The sequence below is a fragment of the Toxorhynchites rutilus genome, chromosome 3 (assembly GCF_029784135.1).
Source record: "Toxorhynchites rutilus septentrionalis strain SRP chromosome 3, ASM2978413v1, whole genome shotgun sequence".
NCBI classification, from domain to species: domain Eukaryota; kingdom Metazoa; phylum Arthropoda; class Insecta; order Diptera; family Culicidae; genus Toxorhynchites; species Toxorhynchites rutilus.
This window is the reverse complement of record NC_073746.1, coordinates 314,451,395-314,462,730: the sequence shown is the minus strand read 5'-3', so window position 1 is coordinate 314,462,730 and position 11,336 is coordinate 314,451,395.

The window sequence follows — 11,336 nt, the reverse complement described above, 5'->3', positions numbered from 1 at the left end:
GTTTCTGAGGAACAGGTATAGATGAAGTAGAAGATCAAGATCGCGGCTACCTAAGATATCCCGGACGGGGATATCCGATTGTTTGCCTTGTGCTCTCAGTGCTCTGGAGAGCTGAGAGCGAGCAGCATGGAATCGGATACACGACCAGACAACATGCTCGATGTCGTGATAGCCATCGCCATAATCACAAAGATTGTTTGCTGCGAGCCCAATACGATAGAGATGCGCGTTTAGGTTGTAGTGATTGAACATAAGCCGAGATATCACACGAATGAAATCACGACCTACATTCAATCCCTTGAACCATGCACTCGTCGAGACCTTAGGGATAATCGTGTGTAACCAACGACCGAACTCATCTTCACTCCACATGCGCTGCCAACTTACGAGCGTATACTGACGAGGAATGTGGAAAAATTCATTATAAGCAATTTGCTTTTCAAAAAGTGTGCCTTCTAAAGCGCCCACCTTAGCTAGTGAGTCCGCTTTCTCATTCCCCGGAATCGAGCAATGAGAGGGAACCCATGCTAAGGTAATCGTGAATAATTTTTCGACCAAAACACTCAATAGTTGTCTTATTCTTGTTAGGAAATAAGATGAGCGTTTATCAACTATCATTGAGCGGATTGCCTCTATTGAGCTGAGACTGTCTGAAAAAATAAAATAGTGGTCGATGGGCAATGTTTCAATGATCCCTAATGCGTAATATATCGCACCCAGTTCAGCGACATACACGGAACAAGGATCTTTGAGTTTGAAAGAGGCACTGGAATTTTCATTGAAGATGCCGAAGCCAGTGGACCCGTTTATGAATGAACCGTCAGTAAAGAACATTTTATCAGATCTAACTTTCCCATATTCTGCCGAAAATATCGGCGGAATAGAATCGGAGCGTAGGTGATCTGGGATTATGAATCTTGGCAGCTGATCGGAAGCAAAAACTGCCATATTCTAACACTGATAATATCGTTGTTTTGTACAACTGAATGAGGTCTCCTGGATGGGCACCCCACCATGTTCCGGTAATTGTTTGGAGAAAATTGATTCTTTGCTGGCGTTTCTGTTTCAAATACGCAATGTGTCTCCCCCAGGTACACTTAGAATCAAAATATACACCCAGGTATTTGAAAAACATAGAGTGTTGGATCGTTTTGCCGGATAGGTGAAGCTGGAATTGGGCGGGTTCGTGCTTCCTAGAAAAAACGACCATTTCAGTTTTCTCCGTAGAGAATTCGATACCCAGCTTGAGGGCCCACGTGAACAGATTGTTCAGGGTATCTTGCAACGACTTTTGCAGAACGACGGGATTAGTACCCGTGATGGAAATAACTCCATCGTCTGCAAGTTGTCTCAGCGTGCAGTCTCTAGTTAGACAATCATCCATATCATTGACGTAAAAACTGTACAAGAGGGGGCTCAGGCAGGAGCCTTGTGGTAGGCCCATAAAACTGTAACGAGAAGATTTCGAGCTGCCATGAGAGAAAATCATGTGCTTTTCTGACAGTAAATTGTACAGGAAATTGTTAAGAATTGGTGAAAGTCCACGATTATGAAGCTTCTCTGAGAGAATTTCCATGGAAACTGAATCAAATGCCCCTTTGATATCGAGAAAAACGGAAGCCATTTGTTCTTTGCGAGCAAATGCGATTTGGATTTCAGAAGATAGCAGCGCGAGACAATCATTTGTCCCTCTACCTCGGCGGAAGCCAAACTGCGTATTTGACAGCAAATTGTTCGCTTCAACCCACTTGTCCAAACGAAGTAGAATCATTTTCTCTAACAATTTACGAATACAGGATAACATCGCAATCGGCCTATACGAGTTGTGATCGCAAGCCGGCTTGTTGGGTTTCCGTATGGCTATCACTCTCACTTGTCTCCAGTCATGCGGGACAATATTCAGCTCCAGAAACTTGTTGAACAAGTTCAGCAAACGCTGTTTTGCCAAGTCGGGAAGATTCTTCAACAAGTTGAATTTAATCTTGTCCGACCCCGGAGCTGAATTGTTACATGAGAGAAGGGCAATTGAGAATTCCACCATCGAAAAATTCTCATAATCGCTTTGAAGTGGAATGTCGCGTACGACGTTTTGTGCAGGAACGGTGATATGTTATTTTCGTAATGGAGTAACACGTTCTTTTGCAAGTGGAGAAAACCCCCTGATCAATAATTATATTTGATGATGATTTTGTATTACAATTATGAGTTTCAGTGAAAATATGAAGAAAATTATACAAAAATGATTAAATGATAATCAGTTCACGGGTTCTAAGTAATCAAATAACATGAAGTAAAAATTTTCATTCAAAATTTAAACAACTTGAAACTTAAAAGGTCTGATAATCTTATAGAGAATGATTTGCTTTCCCAAACTGATGTCTCCACCAGACGTCGGCACAATACTATTGTCATCGCGTGTAATGCTTGTCCGGTCACCGGACATTGCAGTCGCAGTAGACGGCTGCATCACGGCGCCGTAAAGAGGTTGGTACGGTCGAAATTTGCCATTTGGGTTTCAGACCGGTCCGGCAAAAACCGGATAATGTGTAATCGCCCTAAGGAGTGCCTACAGAAGCGCTTACTACCACTATTGAAGCAGCACGAGGGCCCGACCATCTTCTGGCCGGATCTCGCTTCGTGCCACTATTCAAAGGACGTGTTGGAGTGGTACGAAGCCAACGGGGTCACCTTCGTGCCAAAGGAAATGAACCCGCCCAACGCGCCGGAGCTTCGCCCAATAGAGAAATATTGGGCAATTATGAAGCAGGCCCTCCGGAAGAACCCAAAAGTTGTCAAATCGGAGGCGGACTTCAAGAGAAAATGGATTTCTGTTAAAAAAAAAACTACAACCTGACGTTGTACAGAACCTTATGGACGGGGTAAAGAGGAAGGTGCGAGCATACGGGCTTGGGCTCGAAGTTTGGTCTGTGTCTGTGTCTGTGTGAAAATGTCAAAAGTTGTTTAATAGTTTTTATTTTACTGTCTAAAATTTTCAAAAGGATCGGTCTACTGGGCGAATTTCTACAGCGTTTTTTTCCGTGATGCAATTTGATGTGACACACCCTTTAGAATATAGAAACAAATTTAAAATGAAATTTAAGCGAAAAAAAATATAATTTCTTGATTTTTTCCTCAAAACCGGAGGAATGTCCACGTGGACAACAGGGGGAAGGGTATGAGGAATGTCCACGTTTGTCCACGGAGGGAGAGGGGGGTGTCCAAAATCATGCTTTTTCTGTCCACGTGGTATGTGGACAGCCCCAAAGCAATTCAGAAACGCCTAAATATATGAAATTTGTATCGCAATACAATCATGTCTATAATTTTTTTAAAAATTATTTATTTGTTCTCGTCTTCGATTTAAAAACGTTCGGACTGATACTTAAACTTGGTTTCTAATTCTAGCCTTAAAAGTATGTTTAGACATACCGAAACCGTGGAAACTCAGATATGAATTGAACGGGCCTTTTGTCCATAACCGGTTCTGTAGAATGGAAATTTATCTGTTGCAGTGATAGCAGCAGTTCAGAACAATCAATATTTCCTTCTACAATGTCGAATATTAAAGTTTGCTGGAGTTTGAGTCTACAAGCTGATAAGATTTACAATCCGATGAGCATGCAGCGCGAACTGTAGTCAAGCAAGTTTACAGGGTCGCTCTATGGAAGCTGTCGCAAGACATAATGAACGAAATGCTTCTGTACTCGCCTTAGCTTGGCAACTTGAACTATCTGATATGGTGCCCATATTTGAACTGCATACTCAAGAATGCTGCGAACCAGAGTGCAGAACAGTGTATTGAGGGAGCACACTAGGGTGTCAACGAAAATGGTCATCTCTAATTTCAAAAAGTTGCCTCATAAAAAATGTTCACCACCTCGAAAAAACATCCTATGCCAAATATTAGCTCAATCGGACTTAACCCTTTACGGCAGTGTGCTCCGCCGAAGTGCTATCCCTGTACGGAGCACTGCGCCGAAAAGTATGCACATCGCGCTGGTGTGATCGAAGAGCAGTATGAATTTCATGTCGTCTAAAGACGAGCGTCGTCTTCAGACGACACACAGCTCGTCGCGCGGATGTCGTCTATAGACGACACTCGTACACACAGGACGTCGCGCGGATGTCGTCTATAGACGACGCTCGTAACGAAAGGGTTAAGGGAAGGTGGCGCAAAGCGGTCAAAGTTTAAGTTTTTTGAAAATCGAAAAATCACCCAAGGGGGGAGTGAAGGAAATCGGGGTTTTCGAAAAAAAAAAGTTTATGCCAAAAGTCTTAAAATTGCATGAAACGTCGAGATCTAGTGTCATCTCGAAAAAAAATTTTTGTTAAAAATCGACACTCTGGGACTTTTTTTTTCGGAATACAAAACGAAACGTATGGTTTTGGGTACCAATAAAAATAGTTATCTCGATTTTTCATTCGAAACTTGCTGCGAAATGTTGATTTGCACGACAGCATAGGTCATTCACAAAAAGTATGAAAATGCATGGACCAAGCATCCTTTCATGTGGCATACCAGACGCGATGAGAAAATTTCCAGACCAAACTGAATTGACACACACTACAGCTACCCGATTGGAGAGTTATGAATGTAGCCATCCAGTTATGTGTTTTGGAAACTCCATGTGCTTCAGTTTTCCAATTTAGTAATAATACGGAACGGTATCGAATGCTTTGGAACAGACGACGTAAATGGATTCAACCTGATTCCTTTGATGATGATTTGAACTCAGAGATCCTTGTTCCGTGTATGTCGCTGAGCTGGGTGCGATATACTATGCTCTAGAGATGATTGAAACACTGCCCATCGACCACTATTTCATTTTTTCAAACAGTCTCAGTTCAATAGAGGCAATCCGCTCAATGAAAGTTGATAAACGCTCATCTTATTTCCTAACAAGAATAAGATATCTATTGAGTGTTTCGGTCGAAAAATTATTCAAGATTACCTTAGCATGGGTTCCCTCTCATTGCTCGATTCCGGGGAATGAGAAAGCGGACTCCCTAGCTAAGGTAGGCGCTTCAGAAGGCGCACTTTTTGAAAGGCAAATTCTTGTTTCTACAAATTTTTGTGGGTAAAACTTTGGCCCATCAGATAGCATAAAAACACCTTGTCCAAATTTGACGAGAAATGGAAGAAATTATATTGTATGTGAAATTGATATAACCAGAATAATCTCTATATATATATATATCAAAATCTCGTGTCACGATGTTCGTGGTCGAACTCCTCCGAAACGGTTCGACCGATTTCAATGAAATTATGCGCACAAAATTGTAAGGCATGAGAATAGGTCGTAAACTATATATGATACCGCTAGGATATCGATTACCGTATATTTAATACCGATTAGTGTGGCCCTATAAAAAAGATTTTTTCTCAATATTTTTTTGTTTATTTTTTTAAAATTTTACTTCAAAAATACATTAAACCCTCTCACTCTCTAACCCCCATTCTCTATTTTTTCATCGTGATTCGAATATTATTACAGGTCGGACTCGATTGTATATAGTCGACCATTTTTACCACAATTATTTTCAAATCCTATACATAATCGAATCTCAAGAAAACAATTTTTTAATTAATGTATGAATGTCAAACATTAATAGAAAAATAACTTTTATGTGATTCGATTATGTATTGGAGTCGAAAATTAACGTTGAAAGTTAAATTGCGATTATATATAATCGAGTCCGACCTGTATAAACAACATCTAAATAATACCTTTACCCGCCGTTTGTTCTTCAAACAAAACGAACTTTTTACGTTGTTAAATGAAAAAGGGATTACTTCCATCCACATATACCCAAGTAACCTCAATTAGCATAAAGCCTGACGCATCACCGGCGAGTAGGAAGCCTTATTGAATAAGCGACTGCAACGCGGGAAATTGTGGATAATGTGGAATTCTAAAATGAAATAACAATCTGGAGTCGACGATGAGACACACACCGTTCATAAGACACTCTCCATCGTATTCTTCAATGGCACTAACGTTCGCTGTTTTAAGTACTACTACGACTTGCGTCATTTTTGTTGAGGTTATTATGCCAAGCAACACGCTTTGAATGTGTTCTGAGTGACAAGCGCTATAATATGTGTGACCAATGTCCAAATCAGAAGAAATTTCTTTGACGAAAAATCCCCCAGCTGTTCTAAAAGAACAAGACGGATATTGCACAAGCATTTAGCAACAAGATCCTGCCACAGGTACTTCATTTACTATAAACATCATCACTCTTTTTCAATTAATGTTTATGCACATTATGAACAGAGGAGACGAAACAAAGAAGTCATTCTACGTCATTTTGCGATTCCTAAGACACAATCGACAGAAGCGGTGTAAGAAGGAATACATTCTCTTGCGAGGAGACTATCGTGAGCAATGTCGACACAGCCTTTGCTATTGTCATGTCAAAACGAAATTCATTTTCATGATATTACAGCACGAATTCGTAAAAATGATAATGGATTTTTAGGTGGAATAAGAACGCTTTTGAAACAAAATATAATATACTAAAATTAACTCTAACGTATCAAATATGTGTTCTATGTAAAAGGTTCACTCTTTTACATTCTCTGCAGGTCCGGTAAAATCTTGAAAAAAATTATGTCTGATAATGATTTCATAAAGTTTTGAACTCCCGGCCCCGTGAGGCTAACGCCATATGAGCCTTGATAAAAATATATATTTTGGAAAAAAAAAAATGATTTCATATCCATGTAAATAAAAAAGATTCAACAAATGTGATGCGTTGAGGAAGAAGTAGTTCGATTTGAGCCGTCTTCATTTTTTTTGTATTTGTCTCTGCCCATAAATCAATGTTAAATCTGATTCTTTTTTGGTAAAACTTCGAAGGAAAATGGGAATATTCGGAAAACTGAATTCCCATATGTTCTACAATTACATCGTAATAGTTTTAAGGAGCCGAATTCTTATCTGTTACATCATGATAAACGTTGTTATTCCATCTGATGTTTTCATTCCACTTGAAATTCATTTTGGTTCGGAAATGGTTATGGATTTTCAGGTGGAATAACACAATTCATTCATTGCTTCGACAACTCGCAAGCAGATCGGTCGAACCTATATTTGATCCGATACAGGTGTTTTTTTTACATCCGTTTCTAGTGTGTATTTTTTCATCTGGTGCGCTGCGAGCGAGTAAAGCTCATAAAAAGTGGTGCGCTATCGAGACAATCCGGCAGCAAGTCACATCATCACACACGCTACACAGCAGCGGGGCAAGTAGAAGTTTATTTTCCTCTTACCTCTTCCATCATTGTGTATAGCTTCTGTGCTCGATTTATACCATTGTTTAACTTTGTGTTTATCATATCGGCAAGCGTTGGCATTAGGGGTGTTCATTTCTTACATCACCGTTGAACTTTTATTGGAACTTTTTTCATTTTCAAATTACACATAATAACAAAAATTGAAATAAATAAAATTTTCAACAATAACTAATATAGAAATATAATTTCTCTTACTAATTTATATTTTCCAAATTATTATATTCTGTTCATATCGAACAGTTGTCTACTTCTTCGTTTTTATTAATATGGCAGAGGGCGGGGAGGATCCCCCATCCACGCCAAAGAATATATCAGATAATGAACCTCCTCCTGAAGAGCAGGAGGATGAAACAGAAGATGAGGAGGAAAATTCTGTTTACGAGATAGAAAGCTCTGAAGATGAGGAAAAAGACGAGAAGCAGGATTTTCGTCTAAAAGAATACCCTGATGGCGCCAAAGGCCAATTTATCGTATACTTTAGACGAAAATCCAAACCTCTCAACGTCATTCGCATCTCAAAAGAGTTGACACAGAATTTTCCGAAGTTACCAAGATTACTCGGATGGGGCCAGACAAATTACGAGTTGTCGTCTCCAGCAGAACCCAAGCGAATGAAATAACGCGCTGTGATCTCTTTGCGATCGAGTATCGCGTATACGTACCCTGTTGCAACGTTGAAATAGACGGTGTAATAAACGAAAAGGGTTTGACTCGAAAAGAGATACTCGATGGTGTCGGTCGCTTCAAGAACTCTTCACTTAAAAGTGTGAAGATTCTTGCATGCGATCGACTGAAATCTGTGTAACTTAAAAATGACAAAAGAGTTCTCAATCGGACAAACTCTTTTCGTGTGACATTTGAGGGTTCCGCCCTTCCAAACTACGTTGCAATAGGTGCACTTCGTTTACCTGTTCGGTTGTTTGTACCCCGGGTAATGAAATGCAACAAATGTATGCAACTCGGTCACACGGCCGCCTATTGTTGCAACAAAAAACGTTGCGCAGATTGTGGAGAGAGCCATGATGAGAATCCTTGCCCGAAAGAGCGCAAGTGTCTTCATTGCGGCGGGACTCCTCATGATCTTACTCAATGCCCGGTGTACATACAACGAGGGGAAAAAATCAAGCGTTCCTTAAAAGAACGTTCCAAGCGGACTTATGCAGAAATGCTTAAGAGTCCCGTTCCAACGACTCAGGACAATCCCTACTCCATTCTGCAGAACGACGAGCCTGTTGCTGACGCTCCCAATGCAGGAAGTTCCGGTACATCGCAGGGTGCCATCAGGAAAAGAAAAATTACTTCTTTTCCATCACTCCCCAGAAAGAAAACCGAAACTTCCCAAGTTGGAATGAAAACTCGAATCGAACGTGCTGAGAATAGACCGAAGCAAGTACCTCCTGGTTTAAGCGGTTCTTCTACGCACCAGGGGTCCTCAGCACTTCCGGGAGCAGCACCCAACACGTCTGCTCCTTTTTCGCGGTCGAGGCAACAGCCACAATCTGGCTTGCTTGCGCTTTCTGACCTGGTGGACTATATTTTAAATGCTTTAAATATAAATGACCCTCTTAAAAGCATAGTATTATGTTTGCTTCCGATTGTGAGAACATTTTTGAAAGAAAAATGTGGTTTTTTGGCAGCGTTCATTTCCCTCGATGCCTGATTCAGGGCAAGAGGTCAAGGATTTGACCACTGTAATACAGTGGAATTGCAGAAGCATCATTCCTAAACTAGATCAGTTTAAATTTTTAGTTCACAGCTCTAACTGTGATGTATTTTCTCTCTGTGAAACATGGCTTTCTTCAGCCGATGAGCTGAATTTCCACGATTTCAACATTATTCGCCTCGACCGAAATTACTCGTTTGGTGGCGTACTATTGGGGATTAAAAAATGTCACTCCTTCTATAGAGTCACTCTCCCATCGATGACAGGCATTGAAGTTGTTGCTTGCCAGACACAAATCAATGGCAAAGACCTCTGCATTGCTTCGATATATATCCCTCCCAGAACTACGGTAGGCCGCCATCAGTTCTTTGATACTATCGAGGCAATGCCGGAGCCGCGGTTAATCTTAGGTGATTTCAACTCCCATGGAACAGCATGGGGATTACTTTACGATGACAACCGTGCCACTTTGATTTATGATCTGTGCGACAACTTCAAATTGACAGTTTTGAATACTGGGGAAGCAACCAGAATAGCCAACCCTCCTGCACGGGCAAGCATGCTGGACATATCTCTATGCTCTTCTCCGTTATCCCTGGATTGCATGTGGAAGGTAATCCAAGATCCCCACGGTAGTGATCACCTACCAATAATTTTATCGATCGCTAATGAATCAAGCTCTCGTGAGTCAGTCAATATTTCGTATGACCTCACGAAGAATATTGACTGGAGAACATTTGCGGATATAATATCTGAAGCAATTGTTTCAATGCATGAACTTCCTCCACTTGAAGAGTATAACTTTATATCGAGTTTGATTTACGAAAGCGCACTTCAAGCTCAAAAGAAACGTGTACCGGCTACCACTTTCCGACGTCGTCCTCCATCACTTTGGTGGGACAAAGAATGTTCAAAGGTCTACCTTGAAAAATCATCCGCTTTCAAAAAATTCAGGAAAACTGGATTAGTGGAATGGTTTCTAGAGCCAAACTAAAAGGATTGATTAAAGCAAAAAAGCGTGGATATTGGCGGAAGTTCGTCAATGGTTTGTCAAGGGAGACCGCTATGAGCACTCTTTGGAATACGGCTAGGAAAATGCGTGGCTGGAACCATACAAACGAAAGTGAGGAATACTCTGACCGTTGGATTTTTAACTTTGCAAGGAAGGTTTGCCCCGACACCGTTCCTGCACAAAACGTCGTACGCGACATTCCACTTCAAAGCGATTATGAGAATTTTTCGATGGTGGAATTCTCAATTGCTCTTCTCTCATGTAACAATTCAGCTCCGGGGTCGGACAAGATTAAATTCAACTTGTTGAAGAATCTTCCCGACTTGGCAAAACAGCGTTTGCTGAACTTGTTCAACAAGTTTCTGGAGCTGAATATTGTCCCGCATGACTGGAGACAAGTGAGAGTGATAGCCATACGGAAACCCAACAAGCCGGCTAGCGATCACAACTCGTATAGGCCGATTGCAATGTTATCCTGTATTCGTGAATTGTTAGAGAAAATGATTCTACTTCGTTTGGACAAGTGGGTTGAAGCGAACAATTTGCTGTCAAATACGCAGTTTGGCTTCCGCCGAGGTAAAGGGACAAATGATTGTCTCGCGCTGCTATCTTCTGAAATCCAAATCGCATTTGCTCGCAAAGAACAAATGGCTTCCGTTTTTCTCGATATCAAAGGGGCATTTGATTCAGTTTCCATGGAAATTTTCTCAGAGAAGCTTCATAATCGTGGACTTTCACCAATTCTCAACAATTTCCTGTACAGTTTACTGTCAGAAAAGCACATGATTTTCTCTCATGGCAGCTCGAAATCTTCTCGTTACAGTTTTATGGGCCTACCGCAAGACTCCTGCCTAAGCCCCCTCTTGTACAGTTTTTACGTCAATGATATGGATGATTGTCTAACTAGAGACTGCACGCTGAGACAACTTGCAGACGATGGAGTTATTTCCATCACGGGTACTAATCCCGTCGTTCTGCAAAAGTCGTTGCAAGATACCCTGAACAATCTGTTCACGTGGGCCCTCAAGCTGGGTATCGAATTCTCTACGGAGAAAACTGAAATGGTCGTTTTTTCTAGGAAGCACGAACCCGCCCAATTCCAGCTTCACCTATCCGGCAAAACGATCCAACACTCTATGTTTTTCAAATACCTGGGTGTATATTTTGATTCTAAGTATACCTGGGGGAGACACATTGCGTATTTGAAACAGAAATGCCAGCAAAGAATCAATTTTCTCCAAACAATAACCGGAACATGGTGGGGTGCCCATCCAGGAGACCTCATTCAGTTGTACAAAACAACGATATTATCAGTGTTAGAATATGGCAGTTTTTGCTTCCGATCAGCTGCCAGGATTCAT